The sequence below is a fragment of the Lepidothrix coronata genome, unplaced genomic scaffold, assembly GCF_001604755.1.
Source record: "Lepidothrix coronata isolate B3197 unplaced genomic scaffold, Lepidothrix_coronata-1.0 Scaffold29, whole genome shotgun sequence".
NCBI classification, from domain to species: Eukaryota; Metazoa; Chordata; class Aves; order Passeriformes; family Pipridae; genus Lepidothrix; species Lepidothrix coronata.
The window spans coordinates 762,822-777,739 of record NW_016690209.1 but is presented as its reverse complement, the minus strand read 5'-3'; the positions used below and the strand labels follow the sequence as shown (position 1 = coordinate 777,739).

At 38.6% G+C, this 14,918-nt stretch overlaps 1 protein-coding gene across 1 annotated transcript in view; it reads left to right on the top strand.

Moving 5' to 3' along the window:
- The first annotated feature begins 3,405 nt into the window (after window positions 1-3,405).
- GNB4 (G protein subunit beta 4) overlaps window positions 3,406-14,918 on the top strand; it is a 63,098-nt gene continuing 51,585 nt past the window's right edge. The window contains exon 1 of the mRNA XM_017810523.1: window positions 3,406-3,510. The gene's annotated coding sequence lies outside the window, so the exon portion shown is untranslated. The remainder of the gene's footprint in view (window positions 3,511-14,918) is intronic.

Below are 14,918 nucleotides of genomic sequence, written 5' to 3'. Positions count from 1 at the left end.
ATGTTTACATGACGTGACAGTGTAAGAGCCTTTAGAGAAATAATATGTTCTGAGAGATTTAGGGGGTTTTTCTGTAACTCTGTGGCATAAAGGGCACTGGGCCTGCTAAAGCTCATTTTCTCCAGCTGAAAACCAGATTGGAGTAGACACACCTAAAAGGAAAGACAGAATTTGAAAGGATGGAGAAGGTGTGATTGTCCTTTATGCCAGGTGACTACAAGCATGTTTAAGTGGATGAATTCTGCAACAGGATGCATTTCACAAGCATTTAAATGTTGAGCCAGAAAAATGCTGAAGACTTTTGATTCCCACTCACTTGAATGAGCTGATCCTTTTCTGGGACAAATCACTTCAAATAAAATCAGTAATAACTTATTTATTGAGTGGTTCCTGTCTCCAGTCTTTTTTTAACAAACTGAAGAATTTTTAATTTAATTTGCTAATGTGTTGGCAAGTTATATCAGTGTACAGAAAGGATCCTTTAAGGATTGGCAATCCCATTTTCCATCGGGCACTGCATATGCTAGACTCAGCAGTATGACACAATGTCACAAAATGAGCATAAGTTTCTGGTTTTGTGCCTCTTCTTAAGACTCCATTAGAAATCTGGTTTCCTGACTGCAGCTCTGCACTGGTGTCTTTCCCTTCTCCCCATTTGCAGACTGCATCAGTCCTCGTTGTGCTGCCCAGAATGTTCACAAATCAATCTCCCATTATGAAACACAGGCAAGTTTATAGGCCTGGATATGATATAAAATGATGAAGGTTTTAAGACCATCTCTTTGCAAAAACAAGAAAGTTTTTGCATACTTAAATACTTTCTGTTCTTATATCCAACAACATTTCATGCAAAATATGTCCATGACAGACTGCATTTGTTCTTACAAAAGCACATTTGGGAACATTGATGGTAAAGTTTTTGTTCCGTTGTGATAGTAGGTGGAAAGTTTGTAGTTGGATCTAAATTTCTGCAAAGAGTAATTGTGAAAAAATTAGGAGCTTAGATTTGGGTCATCAAAGAGAAGATTTATGGAAACATAGAGCTTGCATTGGCCATACACATATTGATGAACTTTGCCTTCTGTGGTTTCTCAACACAAAATAGTGCTTATCCTCATGTCAGGAGAAAATGTGATATCAGAGGTAATGTTATACTGAGATTTCACTTTGCTCAGATAAAGATATTTGTCAATTATAACCCAGCAGAACATTTGCTAGTATGATGCTGCCAGAGTTTAAATAATTAAAAATGAGTTGTCTTCAGCAAATGAATAAAGTACACCTAATGGAGCATTATCATTTGAATATATTTTGTGTTCATTACTTGTTTGGTCGTAAATTTCAGTCACTTGCAATGGCTCATTCAGCCTTTTTGGAAAATTGTCATGATACAAATGGAATGCCTTCTTCCTGATTGCAATGGGATGGTAGATTTTGAAAACAACAAAAATTAAGCCCTTTCTTCTATAAACCTTTTCAGCAATAGAACTGAAAGCTCTTTCTAAAGGAGTTTGAGTCCTTATTCACTTTGTACAGCTGGGGAAACATTTCGTGAGAGCAAGCTGGTAGTACAGCTGAGGTAAATGACTCGGGTCTCCTGAAATCTCAGCTCACTGTCCTAGATGTGAGGACAGTCAGAGGCTGCTGCTGGTCTAATGACATTTTCTCTCAGGTAGTTGCTGATTCTGTATAGATCTGAGACTTACTGGAAGCAAGTGAAAGAATTGAGTGGAGATACTTGTCTTCCCATTATTTGGTGAAGTACAACATGTGCTGCTCTGTACAATTACCAGTTCAAACTCTTCCTTCTGTTACCCTTAGAAAGTCATATTTTTATCAGCATTTCCTCGGTAGAAATGTGTACAATGCACTTAATACACTGATTCTTCCTACCTTTGTACTCTGTTTGCTCTTGGAGGACCTGGATGTAATTTTTTAACTTAGGTATTGGCAAAGTTTCTTGCCTTTATTCTTGTATGAACAAGCTGGGCTTCTCAAGCCTGTCTGTCCTCTTCTTCAAAGATCTTCTTCACCTACATTTGAATGCATCCGAATTTCAATGAGTGCTAAATTTTACTCCAAAAAATTGTAAGTAATTGAATTTAGACAGCCAGGTATGGAAATATCCTATTTGCAGCTGCAGGTTACTTCTATTTCATTTCAGATTTGAAGTGGGGCAGAGTTCAAATACATCTAATGTGTTTTCATCAATTCAACAGGAAACTCAGTTGTCATGGTAGAGCCATTCCCATCCAACTTTTACATAATAGCTAAGTGGTTAGAGCAGCCACCTCGGTTCACTTCCTTCTTCAGTTCTTATTTCAGAGAATTGTGCCCTTTCCTTTGGGTTATTAAAATGATCTCAGTGATAATGCTTTCCAGCATGCTCTTTGAAAGCTGTTTTTTTGTGCATTTAGGAATCCAGAAATCCTGAGGTTTAGAGAAGAGCGAGTAAAAGGATGCCTGATCCTGAATTGTAATTGGTAATGTGTACAAGCAGGGATGGAAGATGCTTTTCTTGGTTTCATACACAGAATTTCTTCAGTTTTACTTAATAATAGTGGTGCAGATGCTAAAGAATCACAAAGCAGTTTTCCTTTTCATCTTACGTATGATTTTTTCCATCTAATTGTGGAAGAATTAACCACACCCAAGTTTATCTCTCTATGTGACAGACAGATCATAGTGTGGTCAAATTCATTGTGATCGTGCTGTACAAAAATAGCAAAATGCTGTTTAATTTGTTCTCTGATGTTTGTCTAGAATCATGTCTCCTTTAGGCATAGTTATCAGTAACACTAAATACAACTGCCAATGTGTTTAATGTCATGAACACAAGAACTCGTGTAAAATTTGTACAAATGCATTGTTAGGGGAAAATGAGGGTATGAGAGATAATTTAAATAACTATAATAATAAGTAACTTTGCGTAACAACAAAGAAAGTGAAAAGGAAATGAAAAATACATCCACTTGTCTGAATACTACTGTGAGCTATTTTAATGGGAAATTTTAACAGAATTGAAGAAAAAGAGAATAAACCCAGCATCTAAATTATCAAATAATCAAAATAATCAAACCCTAATTTGCTTCAATTAAAGACTTAGAGATGCTCCCAATGCTTTGATTAAGAAAAAAATGAGAAAGTTTCTTATTCACCTCAGCAGGCAGCTCTGCAAAATGGAAGATCCCTGTGCTCCTCTGAAGCCATTTAATGCATATATGAGCATGGATTCCCAGAACTATCTATAATGCATATAGTGCTTTCTGCTCTCAGTGGCTTTTTTTCCCACTCTCTTTACGTCATTTGCCATTTGTGAGGGTTGCCAGGGTAATGACCAATCATCCCTGGAGAGATGCCTGCTAGTAAGGACAACATAGGCTTTCTCTTTTTTGGTATTCTGCAGTATGTGTTTGAGAGCTATTCTAGCATCAGGATTGCAGAACTTTTGTTTAGTTAGTAGGGAGGGAAAGTTTACAGAGTATGAAATAACAGCTTACAACTATTGAGGTAAGTGAGGATTTTTCTTTTCTATTTTATTAACAGTCCTGTCTGGATTTATTCAAAACGTTGAGTATCATTACTTTGTTGTTGTTGTTGTTGTTGTTATTCGCGTAGCTGACCCTGAAATTAGTAATAGCAGAGAGGTTTTACCTAATTTGAACAATGAAATCTTAGTAGTGCTGCATATACAGCAGGTCAGGATTTTATTCTCCTTGTAACTATGAATCCCACAGCCTTTCTCTCTACTGCAATCACCATATACATCCACTATACCCAAAATATTTTCAGAAGAATTGAAAACAAGAAACCCACAGAGTGGTGTAATGCAGATTTCAGAGCATTAACCGTGGTTGCCTCTCAGGCAAATGGGAAGTTCTGAATAGTCTTCATTGTACTGTATGTATGGAATATGCCACATCAACTGGAAACTGAAAATCCAGAGTGCAGTCCTGTCCCACAGGATGTTGAAGATGTTGAACTCGTGTTGTTTTTAAATTTTGACTGTTGAATAGGCACTTGCAGGCTCAAAGGCTCTTTGCTCACCCATGGACTGTGGGAAAATATAGCTTCCAGACTGCAGACATTTTTTCTGAAACTGGGATCAGTAATGTAAGCTAGTAGTGATAATTGCCTCTCTGAATAGGCCCAAATGTTGTTCTTTTGCATGTGAGGGCACCTAAATAATACGTAAGAAAGGAGGCAAAAAAAAAAATCTCTTCAGAAGTTCTAAATGATCTCTGAAGTTTCTATGATGTATTTACATGTAATCTGGGTTATGACAGATATGAGTGAATTGTTTGGTTTGTGATGGTTTCTTTTTTTGTTGTTGTTGTTTTAAATGACCCCCATTAGAACCATTCTGAGTCCCAAGCATCTTTGTTGGTACAGTTCCCTGTTTGTGTGATGGCTTCCTGGGAGAAAGGGACAATTGATGCAGTTGTTGTATTGCTTTTCTATGGAATTGCTAAGGTATCAAAGTTCAAATTAGTAACCGTCTCATCAAAATTACTATTTGCTGCTTAATATACGTGCACCTACGCATGTGCTTCACATCCTGGCAACCTTACATGTCCTGATGGGCACAACATATATTACCCAGAATAAAGCACATATTTATTTCACTCTATTTCCTGCTTACTGCAAATACACGCAGAGTGTAATTTTGACTCACACTTTTCCCCAGTAGAAAAATACATTGGGGCATTTAATTTAGCATGGCAAATTCCAGTTGCTAAATTCTAGATGTTACTATATATTTCAGATGTGGTTATGATAGCTTTGCATTATCAAAACTGCTGGAGCACAGCAGTGAGTCTGGATGTGTATGTATGAGAGAGAAGAGTATTCAGAGCAACAATTTTAAGAGTCTGAGGTGAAAATGATCTTTTCATCAGGCTGTTGAGAAAATATGTTTGTTCAGAAAGTAGACCTGTTTCCTCTTTCTAAAAATTGTTACTGGTTTTTGACATCTGTGTGCTGGATATCCCTTTTAAGCAGTTTAAGATATGAGTAGTGTTAAATACTTAACACAGTAGGGGAAAAAATCAGTAAGCAGAAAGAAAATATATCATTATCTAATGTTTATCAACATTCCATATGATTCCACCATTTTTAGTAATCTGGGAAGCAAAACCACGAAATAATGATTTTGTATTTTTCTAGATGGTGTCTTATACCAGAAAAACAACATGATGACAGCTAAATAAGGCATGTTAATTATAAAAGTGGGTTTTCACATGAGAGATTGAGAGGTAAAGCTTTCTGGAAAAGATGGTGGGTAGCAAGCCTCAGTCTTTATCTTTCTGTCCACCTTTTTCCTGTCTATCTTCAACATCTCTCTTTCCAATTTAAAAATGCTCCATGGTCGTATTATGCAGAGAATAGCTTTTACTTTCAGACAGTGGGAACAGAGAGAGAAAAGCTGAAATGGGGAGAGGGGAATGAGCCTGCATTGTGAATTGTTCACAGCACAACCGACAACAATTAGGGCCAAGGTATTTGTGGTTCTGAGGAGTGATGCAGAGGCAAAGAGCAGGGAGTAGAGAAGGCTCCAAGGCTGGGTGGAACCAAGGGGGTTTGGTGATGCAGGAAACCACCAGAGAGCTGCAGGGAACAGGCCAGGAAGAGACAGGTTCCTGGAGCATCTCGGTGATTCTGTGTGCAGGGGTTTGGGTGGTAATTTGGGGAGGATGGGTTGGATAGAGACAGACATTAGAGCTTGAGAAGCAGTGTTTGCCCAGGACACGGAGTAAGTGCTGTTCAGCAATTTGACCCTTCTAATGCCGAGTGTGTTGCTGGAAACTTTGGAGTGGTGAATTCCGGTTGTTTTTTTATCTTGTACTTTTGAATAGATAGAAAGGAAGAGGAATAATTAACAGCACAAACTGACAAAAAGTCAGGCTTGAGACCAGGGTGGGAAAACCAAGGAGATACTCATGAATGAGAAGACATGTCAGGATGGCAAAAGAGAAGCTCATCCAGTGTTTCCAATGCTTATCCTGGAAAGATTAAGACATGTTGGATAAATGCAAGAATGTATAAAAACATTCAGTAGCCCAAACTCCTCATCCCTTGAGAAACAGAAGGCAAAAAATAAATGAAATCATCGAGTGAACAAGTTTCTAAACATAGTGTATGACAAAGCAAATCACTGTGGATGACAGCATTAGTGCTATCACTGCACTGGACACCTCAGCCTGAACTGTGGCCTTTGCTGTTAGAGATCAGTTCTCCCGAGACCTGGTAGATTATTTTATCTGAGAGACGTCATCTATCCATGATCTGGCACAGATTACTTTTTTGGTTGGCTGTTTTGTACTTTTTTTAATGAACAGTATCTCTCTGGATATATATCTCACAGGAATACTGTGAGTTCTAGTTTGTGACTGTAGTGATTCATGAGACCATCAGATGAAAACTTTACTAATTCATTTTTACCAAACCAAAGCCCTATGGTTTTGGTTTGGAAGCCGGGCTCTTGTTGCATTACCTGGGCCTGACTGTCCAATGCTATGAATAAGCATATCTCTGTTATTCTGGGATCTGGAGATTTAACTCCAAAACTGTGATGTGAAATCATGATATGTGTGTATTCAAGGCGTTAGAAAATAGTTGAATTGCATGAACTTAGTTAAAGTGGCACCAGAAGGCACAGGAACAGTTGCAATGTAAATGCCTGATTTTAAACTTTTGGTTACTGGCATTTTGGAAAAGAGTGGTGAAAATGTGCTTTATCATCCAAAGCTGCAATCCAGGAACACAACAAAGGCATACAGAAGGAAAGTTACTGTTGTTTGACCAGCAGCATGCATATTTAGGGAAGACAAATTTGGAATGTATTACAGCACTTACAATGTCTCTATTAAAGTGCATGTTTAAGTTCACTTTGAACAAGTAATTAGAGAGAAAATGTCTTGTGATTTAAAACAGAAGTGGTTGGCAGAAGATGGGCATTTTAAAACACTTTACTATAAGCTTCCAATTTATACTTTTAGTCCTATTTTCAAATTATTTAACTGTGGTTTCATTGCACATCCATGGACTCTTAAGTTTCAAAGAGACTTAGGTGCTTTCAAACATTACATCACTTATTCCTGAAATGTTACATATTTGCTGTATGATGTCAGACCATTCCATTAAACACTTCAGGGCTTGTTTTTTCCCCATGTAAGCTGGGAATAACCAGTATTTACCTTATCAGACTATGGATGTTTCTGTTATTCTTTATGTAGTGCTTTGAGTAGTCATGTTGTTCAGGGCTTAGTTACTTAGATATGCAAAGAGCACACAGCCCTCTGAGATCCCCCAGTTCATCTTGTTTTTCTATTGTAGTTACAAGGTCAAGTTGAAATAATCCCCATGATTATAAGAGCTTGTATGAAAAACTTTCCTGGAGAGCAACATCTGTTATCTGGTGGTAATAGTGATTCAAAGGAGCTCTTTGGGAAGAGAATACAGTCTGTCTCACATGAACAGGATGACTCAGTAGTTCACATTGGGAAAGAGAAACATTCTCCAGGCCTTGCAAACGTGATTCTGGAGACTCATTACATGCATTATTATGTGCTTTTGTGAAGCTCATGACACAGCGCGATGGGAATGGTTTCTGGCAGCCACAGCCCTGCCTTCCCAGCAGCAGGAGAGACCCTAAACCATCTGCTGAGCCAGTGCTGCCGACAGACCCTCGTTCCCCTGCAATTCCTCAGGGGCAGCACGTGTGGCTCTCGTTTCTCGTGCGTGGTGATAAAGCAGAGTAAGGGTGTAACAGCAAAGGGCACTGTGAACTATCCTGTAACGAGACAGGGCTCTGCCACACATACACCCATTTATTTTCTGGTAATTAACAGCTCTGACTCTAGCTTGGGTTAACTAGTTTAGAGAAATTACATTACTCTGGTGGGCTACGGACATACACATCAAATTTCATAAGGGTTTCATTTTATTAACCATTTTATCTAAAATTTGAGTCAAATCCAGCCCCCCTTTAACATGACTGCCCTTGCTGCTCAAGGCCTACAAATGAAAGCAGCCTTATATCTTCACCTGGGTAAGTGAACAGGCATCCTGCCTTAACCTGGTGGGGATTGGTGACTGAAACTACTCCTGGACTATGTGTGACTGTTCCAGCCCTGGCTGCTTTCACAGAGGCTTCTCTCTGTCAAACATTGCCCTATGCAAATAAAACTACTCGTAGATGCTGTGTAGTAACATTATGTAAAATGCTGAGGACCTGAAATACTTACAGCTTAATTGACTGCAATTCCTGTTGACTTCGATGGGTGTTTTATTCAATTAGGGACTGCAGAATTTAGATCATTGCCTCTGGCTTACATCATTGCAAATATTATTGATGCTTATGAAGCTTTCGGGGATTTTTCAGGCTTTTAGTCCACAAATTGAGTGCAATGTGAAACGCTTGCTCGGGGGTAAGAGAAGTACTTATATCCATCTCATCTTTCATTTACTTATTCCTGAGTCTTTCTGTGCTATTCCTTTGGGAATGCTCATATAAAATATGCAATTTAACAAAGAGGGGGAAAGCAGAGTTGTCTCAATACAGCAAGATTCAAGTTTCATTTTGCACATTAGAAGTGTGCCTTTCTCATTTTCTTGCCTAAAATGTAGAAGTGAATCTGATTAATTTTAATCTCATAAAATGTTGAAATTAAGGCACAGTAAATTTAGAATGAATATTGAAGAAAATTTACAGTTTCCCAGGGGCAAGCATGGATACAGTGCTTGAAACTTAAAACTATGCAGATTGGAGCACTAGAAATTTCAACAAAAGGAACTAACCCCCTTTGGTGAGAAGGGTCAAGGTGGCTTAAAACAAATTTTACCTTTCTAATCTGCATGCCTTATAAAGTCAGTGCTGGAGTTATTATGTGAATAGCACAAGCAGGGCTTGTGTAACTTAATTCTGACCTTTCAACCTCTGACCACAGCAGGAATATGGACAGGATAGATATCCGTATGCTGGCTCTGTGTTAGGCCCAGAGAGAAAAGGGATACAGCTTCTACTGCTTTTCATTCAGTGCTTTGGGCATAAATGGTGAGTAAACCATTTCACATATACTGTGTGTAATTGCATTTAATACTTCTTTTTAATCTCAAATCAGCAATGAAACATCTAAAAATATATATATTTGTAAGTAAATGAAGACAAAATGGTTGATAGTGATGGGCACAAACACTTTTAGGACATGTACTGTAGAAAACTATTTGCATTTCAGGCAATGTATTCTTACTGTAGATCTTCACAGAAAAATCTGCAGAAAGAGCTGGAAAAAGTCATACATATACACATGCATATTCTTAGGTATATTTAGTAAAATTAGAGAAATGCCTCTGTGGGAAAATTGGTACACATCCCAGGCAGAACACTGACCTCCTTTATTTAATTCTGTCATGGTAGGTGAAAAGAAATCGGTCATAAATAAAGGTAGCCTCCTTATAGAAGGCATTTTTTTGCAGCAGCGGAGAGCACAATAAATGTTATCTGTCAGGGAAAGAAACAGGCTATTTAAATTCAGGCAGCAGAGCGTCTTCAGTCGGAAGGGCTATTTTTAACTTCAGATGTAGCTTAATTTAGAAATCTAGCAGTTGAAGTCCCTTTTTTTTCCCCCCCATTTCTCCAACTGGAGATTTTTTATAATGATTATAGATATCCTTGTGTGAAGGTACTGAATAGAGTAAAAAATACCTTACCCTGAGCTTCAAGGTCATGAAAATGCACGTCGAAACAAAGCAGCTTTGTGGCAATACACGTGTAAACACAGAGGTCAGATGAGATTGATGCACTATTTTATAAGCATAAGGGCCACTTTGGCGATTTTCCAGGAGGCTGCATATAATTTTTATATCCATTTATGCAAGATCTTCTCCAGATCTGAATTACTTTGTGTAGGAAGTGCTGTAATTGCGTACAACCCTATACAACATGTGATAAAGAGAGTGTAAATTCCAGTGGTTTCTAAGGCAGAAATGTTTATGAGAAATCTGGCAATGATTTCCTGCATTGATTTTTCTGAGCCAGCTTCTTGTATTTGGCTTTGTTTGTAAGTTAATCACAAGAATTGAGAAGCTCATTTCGTTATAGAAGATATTCAGAACTAAGAATTGCAGATTTGACTCTATTAAGTGATTACAGGCTTTTTAATGTATTCAGATTCAGAACATGAAAAAATCCTCTCATAAATGGAAGTACTTCCAAGATGGCTTGTTGCAAACACTCCTCTTGCATAATTGCATAGTCTATGTCACTCAGCATTCATCTGGTGAATTGCAATAGCATTTCAGCATAAAACTCGATCCAAGCTGAATTTTATAGTTTACCTCTTCAAGCTCAGCCCAAAGTGATTCTGAAAGCTATTCCAGTTGCATAACAATAACAAGGAGCAGAGAGACATGTGCCATTGCGACAGGAATAATTGAGTTATTAATAAGCTGAATGTGACATGGAAAAGTTGCCTCTATTTCTGAGCATAGTGACACCTTCACCATTAACTCTTAAGCACACACAACTTTTTACAGTTTCTGAAATTTTGCTTAAAAGGTTGAACATTTTTGCATGTACAGAAAAGATAACTTTTTCTGTAGTCACCTAAAATCCTGCTATTATAAGTGAAAGCTTCTGCTGCCATTTATTCTTTAACTTATGACAGCTAAAATTAGAGGCTTTCATTCCATTGTTTTTATACACTGGGTAGCATGATGTAATCTAGTAAGAACATCATAAAACAAGTTAGAAATTTAGAGTTATAATCTGTAATGTTCAGTGGAGGTTAAAAAGAAATGTAATTTAGAGCTTAGTGCTTCTGAATTGCCCACTTTGGATGGGGATTTCTTTCATCTTCCTCTGAAACATCTGTTTTTGAGGAATGCTCCTTTCCCTGGACATGTTCTGTGTGGAGGGAATATGGGAGTTAGCATAGAAGCTGTCAGAGCCATTAGACTCTGCTGGGGGGTTTCCTTAATTCTCTGCTGGCCACACAAACCTGAATTAAAGCTGAATTTAGTCTCTGGGAGGCATTTTAGTAGTGCTGTCAGACTAGGAAATTCAGACTGTGATGCAGAGTTTGGATTGGGAATGTGAATTCAGAGCCCTTTCTTAAACAGACTTTTCTTTACAATAAAGCAGATATATTGCCCCAATATTTGCTGAAGTGTTTCAGCTTTTGATAGAGAATGTGTTTTTCTCATCAAAGACTAGATCTGAAGCTTGTAGCAAAAGAAACACTCGTCATGTACACTTTCTTGTTTTAGGTATGTTGGTATGCTGTCAAGAGGCAGGATACAGTTTGCCTATTATGGATGTTTAAAAAAAGACTAAAAACCATCCAAAAGAAGCAGGAGAGTTGTCAAGAAAAAGCCAAAACCCTACAGAATTGAGGATAATATTTTTGGTCTTACAGAAACACAGGACATACTTTAAATAATTTTCTGAATGGCTTTATAAAATCTTGAAATTTATAAAAGCTTGAAATTATAACTGTCCATTTGTATTAGCTTTGTTTTTCTTCAGTCTCTAGTAAAACCCAACTGTTTTGACAGCATATAGTAATTCTATTTTCAGACATTCTAAAATAGCAAGTGTCTTTGAAGGAATATGGTGACACAGAGGTGATGAGGCTTCAGTAAGACTGGACCTTGAGCTTCAAGGAAAGCTTGGATTTCTTATAGAGTGGCACTAAAGTGCTCAATGACCTGAAAGGAGGTTGTAGGTGGGTGTTGGTCTCATCTCCCAAATAATAAGTGATAGTACAAGAGGAAATGGCCTCAAGTTGCATCAGGAGGGTTTAAATTTGATATTAGGAAGAATTTCTTCACTGAAAGGATTGTCAAGCACTGGAACAGGCTGCCCAGAGCAGGGGATGAGTCACCACCCCTGGAGGTATTTAAAAGACATGTAGATGTGGCACTTGACATGGTTTAGTGCTGGACTTGGCAGTGTTAAGTTAAAGCTTGGACTCGATGTCGTAGAGGTCTTTTCCAACCTAAATGGTAATAATTAGTTTTTATTTAGTAGTTTTCATCCACAGATCTCAATGTGTTTTATAATGAAAGTCAATATCATGGCCTTAATTTAAAGAGATGGAGATGGCTGGATAGAATGCTCCCATGGTTTCATGAGCAGCCCTTAAGACCTGGTTTCCCTCTGCCTTCCCTGCTCTGGGTATCTCCCAGTAGTGACTGGGTCACTCATAAAAGACTCCATAGTGGTCCATACTGGAACCTGAAAGCTAGATCCAGATCCAAGGGGCCCAATAGGATCTCTGAGAGACATGGAATGAAGCTGCTGGAGCCTCAAGACTTTTCTCTCTGTCTGATCCCAAAGCAGTGATTACACTCTTTGCTGTCTATCTATATAATCTATATAATCCATTTCCACTGGTGGGGAATCACACAGATAATGTACTGACTTTTCCATAAAAATTTTATTCAAATTTTTCTCTTCAAAAAAATTTAAGCCTTCTCTTCTATGTCACTTGTTGTTACAAGAAAATGTATCAGTGTTTTCTATGCCCACAGATCATAGGAGGGAGGACAAGCAGTGGACTGGAGCTTTCATTAATATTTCTTCTCAGAAATGGGAAATGATTTTATCAAAGTGTGACAAATCACAAGAAGTAAATAAATTGATATTTAGGTGAAATACAGGAGACTGTAACAGTCATACTGTGTGTCTAATTCTAGAAATACAACATGCTACTCCTGTATAAGTGTTCTCAGGCATCAGTATGTAAGCAGTTCACAGCATACTCAGGCATCATCATCCCATGTTCTTTCATCTTGGAGAAGATGGTCATAGATGAGGAACTAAAAATAGTCCAGTTCAAGAGCGCATGCTCCCTGGAGGTGATCAAAGGCTGAGATGCTGTTTAGGTATGCAGGCAACCAGTATCAGAGCAGGAAGAGTGTGGTTGAACCAGTTAGTGCACTGATAAAATCTGCTACTTCTGGCTTCAGCAAAGTTTGTGACAGTAGTAGAAATGGAGTGCAGAAACACAGGGAAAGAGGGGTATAAGGCAATTCCCATAACAATTCTCATAGCCTAACCTTACATGCCTAACAGAGGTGCCTAAATGAGGAAGGCAACTTTTCCTGAGCTATTGAGAGATTAAATGCAAAGGATGTTATTTCAGAAAATAATTCAGAATCCCCAAGTATGGCTTCTGCTCTGAAGCACCTTTAGAGGAGCCTGACACTCCTCTCTGATTATGAAGGAGACTTGATTTAACTGCCTGTCTTAAGCCCCTGGGTTGATATTGAACACAGCCTGTGTAGGCACTGCAAAGGCAACTTTGCTCCTAGGACTACACCTCTAATACTGATAACGTTCTTTCCTGCATGCCATCACCTTGGGAAACTTCCACTTCCCCCTCAGGCTTCTCTTTCTGTTCTTTACCTGACATACAGAACTTGTGTGTGGAGGCTGAATAGTTTGTCTGAAGGACAAAGACAATGGAAGAGTATCTTAGGTGTGTGCATTGCATTTGTAACTGAATCGTAAGTCAGACAGACTCAAGGACTCTCCTCTTCTATTTTTCATCCTAGATAGGGGAGGTTATTTCTCTAATCAGGATTGGCTTTCTAAAAGTCCCTGGGAAAATCATAAGTTGAGCTGTTAAGTTCGATAAAATCTCTGAAAAACAGGAAGATTCATACCCAAACCAAAAGCAATAGGTTTTGTGCCATATCTGATGTAAGAAGAAAGCAGTATTTACTTAGAAAGGAATATATGAAAAATCTGACTTTTCATTAAAATAGATAATTGTTTAACTCAAAAAGGATTATTTTTTTTAATTTATGGTTAAAAATATTTTTTTGAAATGTCATTACTGAACATTTTGCATCCAGAGCCTAGCTTCAGAAGTTCTGTTCAGTTCCTTTGCAGCTGACTTGCAGCACTATTAACACTTCTCATGTTTCTCTGTTGCACTTGTTTAATACCAGACAAGGAGCCATGTGGGTGACAGTTCTGTACCAACAAATCTTAACAGACAGATGCTACAATTTGATCCTGATACTCACTGTGTGTTTTACTTAGTGCTGCAACCAGGGCTTGAAAATACAAGCACCAGCTTTTTTCCTGTATATATCTCCATTAAAAAGCTTGTTCTGACCTAACATAATAGTAATAGGAGGCTATTTTTAGACTAAATGAAGGAGGGGGACAATGACATTAATATGTGTCATGGTCCAAGAAAGCTGACATTGGCTGACATTCATCACCAGATCTTGCATAAGTATTCACCATACCTAAATTAAGTAGTAAGAAGAAACTTCCTCCTCCTATTAAGTGGCCCTTTATACAGAAAAGATTAAATTCAGCTGATAATGTCACCAGGAAGTCGGTGCAATATTTAAAATCCGGTTAACAGTGAAAATACTCAGTTGTTCAGGCACAGCTGTGGCAGTGCTACATCCTGGGCTGAGCACTAAGTTGAGGTGTACAGGGGGGAATTCTGGAGCCAGGGAAACCCAAGGAAGAGCTGGGAGCTCTGGCAGGTCTCATGAGCAACCTTGGGAGATTGAAACTGTCCAGGGGAGCACTAGTGACCAGGAGTGCTGTGGGCAGGGATGAGGAGGGAATTTTCCACAGCAAGGACTGTGCTCACAGGTTCCAGCCTAGGGAGTGCTCTGAGTCTCTGCCATAACAGTGGGAACTCATCTCACAGTTAAAACCAGTGTTTCTGCCTTATGAAGTCTAACAAGGACAAATGTACAGTCATGCACCTGGGAAAACATAATCCAGGAGTGTAACACAGGCTGGGATCTACCTTGCTGGAGAGCAGCTCTGTGGGAAGGGACCTGGGGACCCTGGTGGACCAGGAGCTCCAAAGGAGTGACCAGTGCTGCTGCAGTAATGAAAGCCAGCAGGATGCTGGGTCACATCAACAAGGGCATCTCCA